Here is an 18,667-nt window from a genome sequence, read left to right as displayed (position 1 = left end):
AAGACATCATTACTAATACTTTTAGTTCCTTTGGGTTCGACAATCTAGTCTTGCTAAAACTATACTACCGTTTGATAGGTACACTTGCCTACATCGCGATAATAGTTAGTTTCAAGAACAATTAATTATAAATATTTAAAACCTATCACGAAATCACGGGATCAAGTTTTTGGCGTCGTTGCCGGGGAATTAAGATATTAGGAACGCTTAATTTTTATTACTTTAGCCATTTATTTTTCTTGAAATTTAATTTAATTTAATTTATTATTATTATTTATTAATTTACTTTCTCTTGGCAGGTTTTTATAGTTTATGACTAGAAGAAACCTGTCAAGACCACTACTTTTTGATGAAGAAATCGATCGCATAGTTCGCAAACATCAAAGAGAAATAAGGCGAAGCTTAAGATACACAGAGAACGAGCAATAGGATGATACTCAACCCCCAATCGAAGAGATGGCTGAAAACCAAGACAATCAGCTACCTTCTGCAATTACAGTTAATCAAAACCCTGCTCCACACACTATGTATGATTATGCTAAACCTTCTTTAACAGGAACTGAATCAAGCATAGTTAGACCTGCTGTAGCTGCAAATACTTTTGAACTAAAACCTAACACTATTCAAATGATACAGAAATTTGTTCAGTTTGATGGTTTGCAGGATGAGGATCCCAACGCTCACTTAGCAAACTTCTTAGAACTATGCGATACATTTAAAATTAATGGTGTTTTTGATGATGCCATTCGTCTTTGGTTATTCACTTTTTCATTGAGAAAAAAAGCTAAACAGTGGTTGAACTCATTACCACGAGGGTCAATCACTACTTGGGAACAAATGACTGAAAAATTTCTATTAAAATATTTTTCGCCGGCTAAAATGGCTAAATTACGTAATGATATGTCTTCGTTTGTGCAGATGGGCTTAGAAACTCTTTAGGATACATGGGAGAGATACAAGGACTTACTGAGAAGGTGCCCTCACCATGAGTTACCGCTTTGGCTTCAGGTTCAAACATTCCATAATGGCCTGAATCCTTCGACTTGACAAATGGTTGACGCAGCTGCTGGCAGAACCATCAATAATAAAACACCTAAAGATGTTTATGAGTTTATAGAGGAGATGTCACTGAATAACTATCAGTGGAAAGTCATGAGGACAAAGCCAACGAAAATAGTTGCTGTTTATAACGTCGATTCGGTTACTATGCTATCAAACCGGTAGAACTTGTACAACAAAAAGATTGATGGTTTTCTTAGTTCTTCACAGGTTCACCTAGTAATGCAGTGCGAAGCAAGTGGAGGTGGATCAAGTAATTCAGAATACCAACCTTATGGCCACAACATGAATAATGAGCAGTTAAATTACATGGGTAATAATCCTCGATCTCAAAACAATCCATATAGTAACACTTATAATGCAGGTTGGAGGAACTACCCAAATTTCTCATGGGGAGGCCAAAGAAATCAGAGACCACCTCCAGGCTACCAACAACTACGCTACCAACAGGAAAAAAAGCCAAACCTTAAAGAGATGCTCTCAAAGTTTATATCGGTGTCAGAAACTCGTTTCCAGAACACCGATACGGCATTTAAAAATCAACAAGCGTCGATCCAAGGGCTCGAAACTCAGATAGACCAGCTTTCCAAACTAATCTCTGAACGACCACAAGGTAGCTTGCCAAGTAATACTGAACCTAACCTAAGGGAACAACTCTACGCAATTAATATTCAAGATGACGAAGGAGTCATTGAGCCTAAACCAGAACTGAGGCAAGAAACTGTGGTAAGCAAAGGTCAAGGTGAGGTAGGTCATAATAAAAACAAATAAGTGAATGTCAAATATAAACCTCGTGTGCCATAACCCAATGCGACAAGGAAAGACCTAGATGAAAAATTTGGTAAATTCCTTAAACTCTTAAAAAAATTACACATTAACTTACCGTTGATTAAAGCTCTATCGTAGATGCCAAACGCGATGAAATTTTTAAAGGAGCTTTTAGCAAATAAGCAGAAGTTGGGCGAGGCGTCGTATATGGAGCTAAACACAGTGTGCTCAGCTATTCTGCAAAAGAAGCTACTGAACAAATTAAAAGATCCAGGGAGTTTTATGATTCCTTGCTTAATTGGTAGTTTAGATGTTAATAATGCATTAGCTGATTTTGGGGCTAGTATCAATGTCCTGCCTTACAAAATGTTTAAGCAACTAGGTCTCGGGAAACCCAAACAGACTAGGATGAGCATTCAATTAGCAGATAAAACTATAAGATTCCCTACGGATATTATTAAAGATGTGCTAGTTAAAATTGATAAATTTATATTTCCCGTTGACTTCATTATTCTAGACATAGAGGAGGATAGCAACACTCCTTTAATTCTAGGAATGCCCTTTTTAGCAACTGCTAAAACAATTATTGATGTTGGCACAGGTGAACTCACACTTCATGTGGGAGACGAAACAATCACCCTTCAAGCTCGCAATTCCGGCAACACATTGGAAATTGAAGTGATCGTCTAAACCATTCTACTAAAGCTAACAATATGGTGCAACCTTCTTTGCAGGAAATGAGCCTGAAGGAAGTACATGAGCCATTCTCAAGCAATAGTAGAGGACCTATTCATGAATATCGAACGCTACAAATCGAAAAGATAGATGAATGGCGGACGCATAAACCGAGAAAGCTTGACAAACTGAATCTACGACAAAACGAGCTCAATACCTTTCCAAATCAACTTAAGGTTGGAGATAGAGTCTTATTAGATGCCGCAGATCCCATATTGTCGCTACCACACTGAATGAAGAAATCCCTCTTATGGTACTCAACATTTTCCCATTCGATACGGTCGAGGTGAGTCATCCCAAGTTTGGCACTTTTAAGGTAAACAACACCCATTTAAAACCTTATTTTGATGAGATTGATAGTAGGGATAAGGAGTATAAACTCCTCAAACCACCATGATCATTCAACGGAGAGGTAAGTCGAGCTTAGACTATAAATAAGTGCTTCTCGGGAGGCAACCCGAGTACTAACTGTATTAAATTATTTAAAATTGAGTCTTCAACACCTAACTTACTAACGGAGCTCTTGAATACAGGTTTTCCACAGAGACACGGCCAAGCACACGGGCGTGCTTAGGGCCGTGTGAAAATAGGGAAAAGATTTCCCCAAACATGGGCTAAGACAAAATGCCACGACCGTGCGACATGGCTGTGGTCGAGCTCGCCAAAACAACACGGGCGTGCGACACGCCCATGTGGAAGAACCATGGGCGAACCTGTTAAAATAGCTCGGGTGTACGACACGCCCGTGTTTAGCACCCGTGGTCGAACCTGTCAGATTGACACGGGCGTGGGTCTTCATACAACGCCAGACACGGCCATGTGACACGACCGTGTGCACCCACACGCTCAAGGAACATGGGCGTGTACTAAATGTCAGACGTGCCCAAATTCAAAATTCGCGAATCACACGGGCTGAAATTGGGGAACACGAGCGTGTTACCTAGTCGTGTGCCCCAAAATCTATAAATACCCTGCACTATTCATTATCTTCCCCACTCAAAAACCCTAACCCTAGCCACTGCAATTCCACACGGCCTCCCTGCCACGCCCGTGCGCCAACCCCAACTCTATTTTTTACGCTCAATCCTCCCTTCCTAGCGTTTGTTTACTTCTTTCTTGTCTATTTTAATGATTTCTAAGGCTTTTTATCATAATAATATGCAAGTTTTTATGTTATTTTCATACTTTTAAATGTCATAATCTAGAATAATTTTCATTTTTTTTTCATGTTCAAGTTTTTTTATTTATTTCATCACAAGATTTCTTTACTCCATTTGATTAGTTAAAAGTAAAATAGTCATGGTTAGGATAGGTGGAATACTCATGCCTTTTTCAAATATTCTAACTCAATCCTCATACTTTTCAAATGCTTCTCGTTATTTGCCAATTTTTTTATATATATCTTTTATTATTATTCATGTTATTATCATGCAATACCACAAAAGTATGCTATAAAATGGATTAGTTTGATTAGAATTGTTAAGTGATGATAGTTGTGGCTGAAGTATTAGTCATAATCTATGACTTTTTGAATTTAAATACATTTTTCCTTGTCCACTCATCAAAACAAAGTAATGGTTTTGATTGCAGGTTCAGAATGTCGTCTTCACGTGGTAAAAAGGCCACTGTCCCTGCTTCAAAGAAAAGGAAGGAGCGTCATCTTCCTCGGGTCCTACCGTGGAAGTTCGTCACCCTTTCATGATATTCCCCATCGGGCCCCAAGAAGAAATATTCCAAATACTCTGGGCCCGACCTTTAATTTCGGGCCGCTGCATCGACTGGGCCGCGGTAGAACAAGTTCAGTTGGCTGAAGCGATTCGGGCCCTCCTAACCACCAACCATTGGGAGCTGTTCTTTGGGATCATCGAGCCAACATAACTCAAGATCACGATGGAACTATGCTCAACGTTCCATCTTCAGACCGTAATGACGAACTACGATGATCTCGGTACGGTCCAATTTTTCCTAGACTGGTTAGTTTGCCAGCTCAGAGTCTCAGAATTCGGTACGGCGCTGGGTTTATATACGGAGGAATTCAAGGAGGAGAATGACTTACATGCTCTCAACCGCCACATCCATCGTTCTCCTTTACGGTGCTGGGACGCACTAGTACCAGGTGGGGCCATCTACAATCCTAGCCGCTCCAAGGCATCGGCTCTCCTTCCATCTCTGAGGTACCTACACGCCATTTTGGCTCACACGATTACAGGACAGTGAGAGAGCACTGGCGTCGTCAACACTCATGATGCCTACTTTTTATGGTGTATGTTGCACGGACACGTCATCGACCTTACCTATTTTATCGCCCTCGCAATTCAGCACTAGACGGAGCGGCATAGGAAGGGGGTCATCTCCATTGGCCCCTATGTTACTCGGTTAGCTGGACACTTTGGGCTCCTCAACACCGCAACCCAAGAATCATCCTTAACCCTGATTGGCCAGATGTCTCCACAAGGCATCTCGAGCATGCTTAGCATGAGGATGATCGAAAAGCGCTGAGGAACCTATCCTCCTCAATATCATCTCGCCCAATATACCGAGGAGGAGGCCTACGAGGACATTCCTGATGATGTCCCTCCACAGCACGAGGACCCACCAACTCAACCACCACCACCCTCTCGTCCAGTTCATACGGCAGCTTCATATGCTGACATCTCTGAGCGTCTCAATCGATTCGAGCAGCAGTGTTTTCAATGATTTGACAACATTGATGCTACTCTACAACAGATTTGTCAGCACCTCTACATCTCATTGCCAGTCCCACCTCGCGAACCATCCAGCGATGAAGATGTTTAAAAACATTTATTTATTATTTTATGTTTTTAATTTTTATTAAAACTATTTTTTATTTTTATTAGATTTTAGAATTTTATTTTTAATTATCAATTTCGGTTATTTCTTTATGAGTAATTATTCTTCCTAATATCCTCTAAAAAGTTCCTGATTTTATCATAATTATATAGAGCTTTTAAGCTCATCATTGCATAGGAACTAAAAACTCCATCGGGAAAGGTTCTCCACGAATGCCATGTCCTGATCGACCATGACCATAGCTACCACTAAATATAATATTCTTTTGGCGCAGGACTTATGGACTAATGAATCTCTACCACCGCCGGAATATCCTCCTCCACTCTCACACCGATTACTCTCCAAAACTCCAGTTCGAGGAATTCATCATATAGGAAGTTTCACTTCTCTCCCTATCTTATTTTTATATTCTAATATCTATCTTTGTACATTGAGGGAAATGTACATCTTAAGTGTGGGGGGTATTTATTTCATTATCAGAAAAATCCCTAAATGACTGCCTTATTCTCTTGGAAAGCTCTCATATCATATTTAGGATAAATTTTGATTGATTTATGACATTGATTGATATATCTTGAATTAAAACATAGGCATTTATGCATTGATTGTTTAAACCTCAAGACATTAGAGAATCAAGCATGATAAGTTGATTTTTAAAAATTTAAAATTTTAGGTTGTTTCCCCAAAGTTTAGGTATTACTTTGAGTTAGAATTCACAAGTTTTAAACATAAAAAAGCCATAATTTTTGTGAGATTCTTGAGCCTTTTGAGCATCTATTAATTCTTTCATGCTCACTTTTATTATTGCTTTGAGTGCGTCAGTATTGAACTGTTATTCTAGAACTTGCTTGATTATGCATGTCAAGACCACACCATTTGATTTGATATGTCAAAATGATTAAGGCACTTAGGATTAACCCACTCATGCCATGAAAATCCTACCTCCACGATTAACCCCTAGTAAACCCCCTTGAGCCTAACAAGCCATTTCTTGTATTACCCTTAATATTAACCCTTAACCCATTATTATTGAAATCCCCTAAATTAATACCTATTTTTGTCAAGATTTGAGTTGAATAAATTGGTTAGCTATGTCTTGTTCTTAATAGTCAGTCTATGTTATTTAACTTGTTCTTAAAAAAAAACTAAACATATTAGTAGTGATCTTCTGTTTGTAAGCTTCAGTATTTAAATTCCATAGTCAGAGAAGGAGTAATGTTGTACGTAAGTGATGATTAAATATTTTTCTAGTTAAGTAATTTTTCAACCTAATCTCGATTCTAACCGTTTCTTTCAGCTTATGACCACACCCCCTAATCAAGCCTCATTACAACCCTCTAAAGACCTTTTGATTGATGTATCATCTTAAATTATAGTGGTGGAGATTTGATTTTCATGCAAGCCTATGGTAATGAATATTCATTATTGACTATTGAGTCTTCATTTATTATTCTTAAACACCTCGAGTGATTTGAGTGAATCTTTAGTGAGGATGTGAAACTCTATGATATTCTGAATCAAAGGTAATTACTTAGATGAGGGGAGACACCTATGTTTGCATGATTAAATACTCAACTTGGAATATTTGAAACTTTTATGTTCTTTTAGTTGAATTCTCAATGTATGATTACCTATGGATTATTTTGAGATATTATCGATAGCAATTATAAGTTGAGAAGAATTTATTTTGATTATGAGTTGAGAATTTTGCTTGAGGACAAGTAAATACTTAAGTGTGGGGGTATTTGATAAACCGTAATTTATACATATTTTTACCCCATGTTTAATGCATTTTATGGATGATTTCCCATTAGAATTGGTGAATTCGATGCTCCTAATGCTTTAATTTCATGTTTTATACTTAGGAGAGCATAGGAGAGCGAAAAGAACGAGAAACGGGCCAAAAACGAAGAAAATGGGCCAAAGTACGAAATCAACACGGCCTGGACCTCCTCACACTGGCAGACCACGTGGCCGTGTCCATTTGGCAGGCTCGAGCACAACTTTGAAATGTCGCACTGCAGGCGTGTCCTGCCCGAGCCCAAGTTGAGTCCAATTCAGAAAAGGCTAATTTTGAGGGCTCTTTGGCATTCCAAAGCCTATAAATACACCCTAAAGGAGGAAGAAAGGGGGGCACACAAGGAGGGGGTAAGAAATTACTCCGAGGAAGCCGATTGATCCATCTCAGAAGCCAGATTCATCATCAAGATTGAAGATCTCTCCTTAATTTCCCCTTCAGGAGTTTTGGGTTTTCTTTATGTTTTGTATTCTTTATTATTCTGAGATGTTTTCTTATTTAGTTATGAACTAAAACCCCTAAATACCTAAGGGGAATGAAACCTAAGACGAATCTTGTTATTATTTTCTGAATTGTATGATAAATATTTAACTTGTTCTTAATTATGTGTTCTTAATTCTTGTTTTGATATCCCAGGATACTGATTCAAGATAAGCTCTTATTCAGAGGAGGAATAGACCCTGTCTAAGAGTACATTTGTCATAATTAAGCGGAGTTGTTTGCGCCCTAGACATAGGATGGCAAGATTTTGCCGGATTAGGGTGAAACCTAATAAGGGGATCCATAGATTGAGTTAATGCAACCCTAGGGTGTCAATTAGAGAAAGGTCTCAATTATTCAATCTAGGGATTAGACGTTATTAGTCTTGAATAGGGATAGTAACATAACTTAGGGATCTCTACGGAACAAGTTAAATGAATAAATCGTCCGATTCAGAGCCAAAATAACAAGTACAGTCTAGATGGATATTTCCTTAGGGATTGTCTTGATTCAATCAATTTTCCCAAAAGCAATTCCCCAATTCTATTCTCTGTGAGTTCTTAGTTTAGATAATTAGTTAGTTAAAACAAAACCTCTTTATTCTTAGGCTAGATAATAAAAAGACAGTTATTACTAGTACTTTTAGTTCCTTTGGGTTCGACAATCCGGTCTTGCTAAAACTATACTACTGTTCGATAGGTACACTTGCCTATATCGCGATAATAGTTAGTTTTAAGAATGATTAATTATAAATATTTAAAACCTATCACGAAATCACGCGATCACCCTTTACCGAATCATATAACAAACATATATACTTTGTATTAAGCTTACTAACTTGAACTAATTCATAATACAAATCATGCATTCCAAATAAACCAATATTAAGCCACAACTGAAATATATATATATATATATATATATATATATATCCATCAACCATGTTTACTCCATTTGAGTTGAATCATAAAAATAAACATATACAAAACATACCAATATGACAAGCTTACCAAAATGAACAGTCATAAGCTATTCATATCATTACTTTAAACCATAAGCATATACTAAGCACACTACATATATATGACATAACTTCATCATCATTATCAAATATATCAAACATAATTCACATACATATATATACTTATATATATAAGCCATAGTCGAAACATCAAAACCAACCACAACCAAAATCACCAACCATTTTCAATGCATATAACACATATAAACTTGGCTTAAGTTTCATATACTCACATAGCATATTAGCCATTTTCGCATGGCTTAATATATACACAATCTTCAAAGTTAATCAAGTATAATCTAGTCTATACATGCCATAGGTTCGAGTTCAAACTTATAAAATACCAAAGTAGTCGATAGTGTGATGGACTTTGCTGATGACTCTTAAGCTCGTAACTAGCCTCCAAAATCTATAAAACAGAGACAAACATAAACATACACAGAGTAAGCTATCATAGCTTAGTAAGTTATAAGAAAATAAATAACTCAATGACAATATCAACTCTATTTAACCTAATAAATTTATGCTTTCATAGTCACATTTAATTTCAAGCTCATAATTTCATATATAACATATACTTCCATATATAATTTTTACCTTGGCCGAATATAAATGTATCTATTATCTAAGTAATATTCGATTTCTAAACTATAGTACCATTGTATAACCGAAAATACACACTCATAAGCATAGAGTATGAATCAAACTTTAATATCTCATACTTATACATATCATGTGGTCGAATATACTTCACAAATACACATATATATTTACATTAGCATAATGTATAATTTGCATCACATTTCAAATAACCAACTTACCTTATTTTCAAATAAGTAATCAACTATTTCATACCTGATCATTTAGCTCGTTTTACACATTCGATCACAACTTATCATTGCTCGTTGAACCATTCAGAATTGAATAAGATACTCAGATAATCACCTATATCATACAATGCCAACGTCCCAGACATGGTCTTACATGCTATCACATATCGATGCCACTATCCCAGATAGGGTCTTACACGAATCAAATACGATGCCGATGTCCTAGACTTGGTCTTACACATAATCACATATCGGTGCCAATGTCCCAAATGTGGTCTTACACGAGAACACATATCAGAAATCTTATGTCATGACATATGTATCCTAGCTATTCCTAAGGTTCGTACGGGGCTTTCGGACGTCGTAACTCGATCGAATCGAACTCGTACACATAGTTTCCAAGCTTATACATAATCGGATTTTACATAAATACTATCACATTATACATTTTAACATATATAGTTCGTATTCAGTTAAATAAATAACATCTATTTGCTTATAAACTTACCTCGGACAACAGTAATCGGAACGGAATGACTAATCGACAACTTTGGTTTTACCTCGATCCAAATCTGATTTCTTTGGTTCTTGATCTGAAAATATTCAAATTAAACCCATTCAAACATATTTTCACTCAATTTAGTCTAAAAACACATAAATGGGAAAATTACCATTTTACCCCTGACATTTTACACTTTTTACAATTTAGTCCAAATTGCACAAAACACATAACATGCAAAATTTGAGTATACCATGCTTAGGCCGAATCTTCCTTATGTTCATGCAAATCCATAAATTTCATTTATTTCACATTTTAGTCCCTCAAATTATCATTTTTTTCAATTAAGCCCTAATAACTTAAAATCATAAAAAATTCCAATACAAAACATATTAATCCAAAACATATCTTTCATAATTCATCAACTAACATCACAAAACTCAATTATTCATGAATGGCATAACTCAAAATATTCATCAAAAGGCTTTGTACATTACACTGCAACGATCTCAAAAACGTAAAAATTATAAAAAATCGAGCTAATTACATACCTTGATTAAGCTATCAAATGGCCGAACCCTTAAACTCTTTATTTCTTTTCTTTCTTATAACATTCGGCCAAAATGATGAACAAATGCATGAATGTTTTAATTATGTTTTATTATATCATATATATTATTTAATAAATTACATAATTAACCTTTGTTATAAAATATGAAACAATTATATATTATGTCTAAAACCGTCCATCACTAATTCATATGGTCTAATTACAACATAAATACCTCATGCAAAAAGACATCATCAATTCGACCCCTTTTACAATTAACCATCAAATTTTCATTTTACGTGATTAAGCCCTTTTTATTAAATTAATACTCAAACGGCAAAATTAAAACATGTAAATTTCACAGATATAAATTCACACATAATAAACACAGAAAATAATTTTTAAAATATTTTTCTGACTCTGATTTGTGGTCCCGAAACCACCATTCTGAATAGGGTCTAAGGGTTATTACACTAGTTAACCAACTTATGTTATTTGTCAAATGCCAAGTTCTAAGTCACACATGAACTTTCAAAGTTATACGTTTCACTTCAAGCCACGTAAATCCCAATTTTATTTAACATCAATGACCATTTACATTATCATTCGGATCTATTACTAGAGTCTATCTTGAATGGCTTGACAACAATGGTTCATATAATTCAATATATATATTACCATCCCAGATGACCCAACAATGATGGTTTCTTTTTAGTTATATTTTACCATTCCAAGTGGCCCAATAATGATGGTTTCCACTATCACACCTGATTCTCATTAAAATATGAAATTTAGGAGGAATTGGGAGTAAATTAAAAAAAGTCGTGGGTTCGGTGGACTCTATTGAAAAATTTAGAAACCTTAGTAGCTGAATGGTAAATAATTGAGTTTCAATTCTGGTTTAGTTAAGTTGGAATTGACTGGTTCCTTAGTGGGAGACAAAATGATTAGTGGTGAATGGTTATTTGGGGCATTGGTAGCTGTGTGTGAAGGGTTACTTATATATGTGAGAAGAGTTATTCTGAAGGTAGAATACTTCTCATTTTTGTTTCATTTCCTTCTCTTCTACATTATCTCTTTTGGTTGCTCTGAAGAAAAGGAAGTGGGAAGCTCTGGATTGAGTAGTGATCGTGAGATTTGAGCCTGGAAAGTAGAGAATTCAGTGAGCTGGTAAGCTTCTTCATCTTACTATATTTGTGAAATTGAGAAAAGAGAACTGACCGGGATGTAGGAGACTTTGGTATTTGAAAAAGCTAAGCTGGCAAAGAGGAAGGATAGAAGGTGAGCTTCTGTACTCAATTATTTGAGTGTTGCTTTGTGTAACAACCCATTTTTTAGTGGTGTTGGAAGTAGTGGTTTCAGGACCACAAATCTGATGAGTAAGTTTGTGTTGTTATTTAATATTTATGAGTCGATTATAGTATTATATTGAATTCTGGCTTAATAATTTTTATAAATTAAACGAATAGATAAGTATAATTAGTTCAGTCCAAAAGTCAAGTGGTTTCAAAAAATGAGTTATCGAGACCTCGTTTCTATAAAATGAGCTTGTAAATATTTTTATTAAATATTTATAGAGTAATTGTTTTGGTATGTGAAGGTTTGGTTTAGAAATTTTAATGTTTAGAATGTTAATTAATGTAAAAGGATTAAATTGTAGAAGAGGTAAAATTTATTTGCTATAGATTTAAAATACTAAAGGGACCAAAATGGTGATTAAACCATGGTCAAAAGGTCCAAGCGGTGGTGGATGTTAATCATTCTACTAACCTTTGGGTTATTTATTGTAATAGTCCGGTTTAGACCCTAGTCGGAATAATTGTTTTGGGACAACAAATTTGAGTCAGAAAAATATTTAAATATTATTTTCTATGCTTAAAATATGTGAATTGACATATGTGAAAGTTTCGTATGAAAATTCGATCATTTGTGTGCTTAATTTGATAAAAGGACCTAATCATGTAAAATGTAAAAGTTGCCTGCTATTTGTTAAAGTAGCTATTTGATGTGTCTCTTTAAATGTGAGGTCCTTATGTTGTAAATGGACCATTGAATTAATGTATGGGCATAGTTGGACATTAGATAGTGGAATTCTAATGAAAATAGCAAGGTTAAAATGGTAAAATGAATATAAATGTTATATTAATAAAACAAAAACATAAATTTGGTGTTATATTCACCACCATTGCCGAAAATCAAAGAAATAAGAAAGGAAAAGATTGAGTTAGGGTTCGACACTTGTGATTGTGGATTAAGGTATGTGTTTTGTTCGATTTTTGATAATTTCTACGTTTTTGTGATCGTTGCTTTGTATACTATCAAATCCATGTCTTAATTTTTGATTTTTTTTGATGATTTTGAGTTATGCCATTGATGAAACTATGAAATTTATGAAGTTTTATGATAGTAAATTAAAGATATGTGTTAGATTACTAAGTTTTGTTTTTGAATTTTTTATGAATTTGAGTAATTTGGGCTAAATTATGAAATTTTTAAATTGAGGGACTAAAATGTAAAATAAATGAAATATGTAGACTTGTATGAGTGCCATGAATATTCGGCTAACCATAAATATATGTAAATTTTGTGTATTTTGTGATTTTTGTGATTAGGGACTAAATTGCCAAAATATGAAAATATAAGGGCTAATTTGTAAAATTCCCTAAATATGTGTTTTTGAATTGATTTGAATGATTTGGTAAATAAAAGAGTTACTATTGAATTACTATTGAGTTACTATGTGAGGGCTAATTTGTAAAATGCCCTAATTTTGTGTTTTTGAATGATTTGGTAAACCGAATCTATACTAGGTAAATCTATATACAAATAAATGTGTTTTAAATTGAATTACTATTGATTACATGCTATTGAACTATGATGAATGAATATATGAATTGAGAGAAATGAGGCATCAGAGAAAGCATCGACAAAGTTACGAAGTCCGAAAAGCCCCGTACGAACCTTAGGAATAGTTAGGATACATATGTCATGACATTGGGATTTTGATATGTGTTATCGTGTAAGACCACGTCTGAGACGTTGGCATCGACTTATGATTTACATATAAGACCATGCCTAGGACGTTGGCATCGTATTTGATTTCGTGTAAGACCCTGTTTGGGACAGTGGCATCGATATTTGATTACATGTAAGACCACGTCTGGGACGTTGGCATTGTATGAGCTTTCTGAGCTATCTGCGTATCCTTATGATTCCAAACGGTTCAACGGGCATTCCGAGAAATGAATGATTATATGAAATGTGTATTTGACTCAGGTACGTTTGAATTGAATACCATGTTTGAGAATGAAAGGTAAGTATATGTACCTTGGTGAATATATGATATAAGTATAAGTTGCTATGAGAATGAGTTATGATATGTAAATGTAAATTATGTTCAAATGAAATATAAGAGATATATGGCTAAGTGAATGTATTTTGCCTTAAAATTATATGAATGGATTGATGTTACTTGTTAAGTTTATTTGTATATGGCTTACTAAGATTTTGAAAGCTAACTTTGTGTGTGTTTGCATCGTTATATATATATATATATATATATATATATATATATATATATATATCGTAGCTATCGGGAGCTCAGGGATCGTCGAGGATCATCATCACACTATCGAACTCTATTTTGGTACCTTTTGAAAATGTATATATTATAGTATGGCATGTATAGGCTAGAGGTAGTTGACTATGTTTTGTGATGTGTATATTTAGCCATGTGATATGGCTTAATTATGGTTGAACTTATGATTTGATTTTGGTATATGTTATGTGATGCAAATTATACTTATGTGATGTGTTTATGAATGCCCAAATGAAATGGTCAATTTTGGTAAGTTTTGATAAGTGCAAATTTGTGAAATTGGTAAATTTATAGCATGTGATTGAATGAAAATAAAATGAGGTTATGAAACAAATGTTTAGATATGATTTTGTCTTATGTTTTGGCATAATTTGGTATGACTATTAAGCATGAAATTGGTTGATAATGTTATGGCATGATTGGTGTAAGTTTTGGTATTGAAATAGTCTAAAATTATAGTGTAAATGTGCTTGGTCTGATGCTTGTAGGTTTGACCCAAATTGGGTGGCAAATTGGCTTTTCAAATAGCCTATTTTTGTCCACACAAGCAAAGGCACGGGCGTGTGTAACAGTCGTGTGCGACACACGGTCATGTTGTACGACCGTGTGTCCCCTAGGGTACCCTACGATTTTAAGTCAGTCTTGAGCACGGCCAAGGCATATGGGTGTGTGGCTAGCTATGTGACCCAAGTTAGTTTCGACCACGGCCAAGGCACACGGGCATGTCTTGAGGCCGTGTGATTAAGTCAGTATGTATGCCCTGATTTGACACGGTCTAGACACACGGGCGTGTCAAATGCTGTGTGAGGTACACGGTCTATTCACACGTGCATGTTGCCTCTGTAACTTTGAAAATTTATTTAAGTTTCAAAAAATTTTCTTTGATTTGGTCCCGACCCCTTTCTAATGCATGTTTAAGGTATCAATGAATATAGGGACTCTATTGTGATGTATGACTATGATTATGGATGATGTTTATGAATTGTTCGTAAAATATTCTGATTCCTCTGGTAATGCATCTAACCCTAGTTCGGCGACGGATACAGTTTGCAGGTATTCTATTTGGTTGGTATTAGAGCTACGGTTTAGTCGATTTTAGGACTAACGTAGCGTATGTGAGTCTAGCTATACATGCCATATTTATGAACTGCTATAGTGTGATGAATCCTGACAATGAAAATGTGTTTTTATATAGCAAATGAATCTCGAACGAGTCGTAGCTGATGATGTCGAGAGCAATGCGTCTCCTCTCGCACAAGGGACAGTGCCATTCGACTCTAGACCTGCTACGAGTAACCATGATAGAGAGGCTAGACAAGCCTTCTATCAAATGATGGATGATTGGTTCGGCCAATACATTAGAACTAATCCGGTTGTTCAATGACCCCCAACCTCGGTCAATTCTCCGTAAGTTCCTATTATGACACAAATTAATTCGAATCAGTTGAATAAGCCTCCAGTCGATAAAATTAAAAAATATGGGGCCGAAGATTTTCGAGCTACCAATAGTGATGATGCTGAGAGAGCCGACTTCTGGTTAGAAAATAAGGTAAGAGTATTTGATGAATTGTAGTATTTGATGAATTATCTTTGACTCCGGATGAATGCATAAAATGTGCCATTTCACTTTTGAGAGATACGACATATCATTGGTGGAAAACTTTGATATCAATGGTTCCAAGAGAGCGAGTCACTTGGGATTTCTTTCAAACTGAATTCTGAAAGAAATATATCAGTCAGAGATCTATCGACCAGAAACGTAAAGAATTTCTTGAGCTTAAATAAGGCCATATGTCTGTTACAGAATACGAGCGAGAATTTGTAAGATTGAGTCAATATGCTCGAGAATGTGTATCTACTGAAGCAATAATGTCCAAAAGATTTGAAGATGGCCTGAATAAAGATATTCATTTGTTAGTCGGGATTCTTGAGATTATGGAATTTGTAGTGCTTGTTAAACGAGCATGTAAAGCTGAAGAGCTCGGGAAAGAGAAAAGAAAAGCTGATTCAAAAGCTAGAGAAGTGCGAAAGAGATCATCGAACAAGCCATTTCAGTCTATGTTAAAGAAATTCTAAGATGATTGTAGGTGTTCAAAGGCTAATGTGGGATATTCGAGTAGAGATCGTGCTAGATCACATTTGAGCTTTAGTGATCCAGCTACATCTGTTGCCAGTGTTGGAAATGTTCGATCTGATCAACTCGAGTGTAAACACTATGGTAAAAGACATCCCAGTAATTGTAGATTATATGATCGAGATTACTGCAAATGTGGATCTTTATACCATTTTATTCGTGATTTCCCCGAGTCTGTCGAGCAAGAGATTGTGCAAAATCCGAGACCTAGTAACATTTTTGCTCGAGGTAGACATCCCAGAAATACGAGAAATGTGAGTGGTAGTCAAAGAGGGACTAAAGAAATTGCTTTTCGATCCGAGGCTAGAGCACCTGCCAGACTCTACGCCATTCGAGTTCGTGAGGAAGCTTTGTCTCCAGATGTTATAACTGGTGTTTTCACACTTTACGATACTTCTGTGATTGCTTTGATAGATCCTGGATCAAAACATTCGTATATATGCATGAATTTAGTATCCAGTAAGACTTTTCCTATAGAGTCTACTGAATTCGTGATTAAAGTATCGACCCCCTAGGTAAAAGTGTCTTAGTTGACAAAGTGTGCAAGAACTATCCGTTAATGTTTTGAGACATTTGTTTTCCGGCTGATATGATGTTATTACCTTTTGATGAGTTTGATATAATTCTGGGTTTGGATTAGCTAATTTTGCACAATGCTATTGTGAATTGCAAACGGAAAACTGTTGATTTGAGATGCAAGAATGATGAAATAGTTCAAATTGAATCTAGTGATTTGAATGGATTGCCTACTGTGATATCTTTGATGAAAGCTCTAAGTTGTGAAGCTTACTTTGCCCATGTGATTGATTCAAAGTGTCAAGAAAGAGAGTTGAATTAGTGTCTGTTGTCTATGAATTCCCTAATGTGTTTCCTAAAGAACTTCTAGGATTACCTCCGATAAGAGAAGTTGAATTTGGCATTGAGTTAGTACCAGGAGCTAATCCGATTTCAATAGCTCCGTATAGAATGGCTCTGACCGAACTAAAAGAATTAAAGTCTCAGTTGCAAGGATTGATTGATAGAGGGTTTGCTAGACCAAGTTTCTCACATTGGGGTGCACCTGTTCTGTTTGTGAAAAAGAAAGACAGTACGATAAGAGTGTGCATTGATTATCATCAATTGAACAAAGTGATTATCAAGAATAAATACCCTCTGCCTCGAATTGATGATTTGTTTGATCAATTGAAAGGAGCTACTGTATTTTAGAAGATAGATCTGAGATTGGGTTATTATCAGTTGCGAGTAAAAGATTCAGACATTCCGAAAACTGCATTCAGAATGAGGTATAGCCACTATGAGTTCTTAGTTATGCCTTTCAGATTAATGAATGCACCTGTTGTCTTTATGGATTTGATGAACAAAATTTTTAGACCGTATTTAGATTGATTTGTTTTCGTATTCATTGATGACATATTGATTTATTCGTGTGATGAATCTAAGCATGCTGAGCATCTAAGAATAGTACTACAGACTTTGCGAGATAAGCATCTGTATGCGAAGTTTAGTAAATGTGAATTCTGGTTACGAGAAATTGATTTTCTAGGCCATATTGTATCAGCATTAGGTATCCGAGTTGATCAGAGCAAAATTTCAGCTATTTTGGATTGGAAGCCTCCGAGAAATGTATGTGAAGTCCACAGTTTTCTGGGACTTACCAGTTATTATAGGTAGTTCATAAAAGGCTTTTCTATGATTGCAATTCCGTTAACGAAACTGCTTCAGAAAGATGTGAAGTTTGAATGGCCCGAAAAGTGTCAGAAAAACATTGATAAATTGAAAGCTCTATTGACTGAAGCTCCAGTGTTAGTACAACCCGAATTGGGTAAAGAATTTGTGATTTATAGTGATGCTTCGTTGAACGCTTTGGGATGTGTTTTGATGCAGGGAGGTAAAGTCATTGCTTATGCTTCGAGACAGTTAAAGCCACATGAAAAGAACTATCCAACGCATGATCTAGAATTAGCTGCGATTGTATTTGCCTTGAAAATTTGGCGTCACTATCTGTTTGGTGAGAAATGTAACGTATATTCGGATCATAAGAGTTTGACATATCTGATGACTCAGAAAGATTTAAATCTGCGTGTAACACCCTCAACCCATATCCATTGCCGGAACAGGGTTTCAGAGTATTATCGAGAATTTCTGAATAAGTACAACTAAATTGAGTCAAACTTACTATTCATAAAAAAAACATTCAAATCGTCCATTAAGTGGACCCTTGAGGCCCAATATGAATTTTAGAAACAAATTGGAACTCATTTGGAGACTTAGAGAAATTTTCGTGGAACTATAAAATTTTTCATATATTCAGGGCTCACACGCCCGTGTGGCCTAGGAGATGCCCATGTGGGCAGGCCGTGTGGTTACACACGCCCGTCTCCTGA

At 35.6% G+C, this 18,667-nt stretch overlaps 1 non-coding gene across 1 annotated transcript; it reads right to left on the bottom strand.

Annotated features, from left to right (window-relative positions):
* Nucleotides 1–885: 885 nt before the first annotated feature.
* Nucleotides 886–992, bottom strand: LOC128291338 (small nucleolar RNA R71). Its single transcript, XR_008281114.1, has one exon. It is a non-coding gene; the product is annotated as a small nucleolar RNA R71 (small nucleolar RNA).
* Nucleotides 993–18,667: the final 17,675 nt, after the last annotated feature.

Source organism: Gossypium arboreum, chromosome 3 (assembly GCF_025698485.1).
Source record: "Gossypium arboreum isolate Shixiya-1 chromosome 3, ASM2569848v2, whole genome shotgun sequence".
Lineage (NCBI taxonomy): Eukaryota > Viridiplantae > Streptophyta > Magnoliopsida > Malvales > Malvaceae > Gossypium > Gossypium arboreum.
This window is presented reverse-complemented; position numbering and strand designations above follow the sequence as displayed.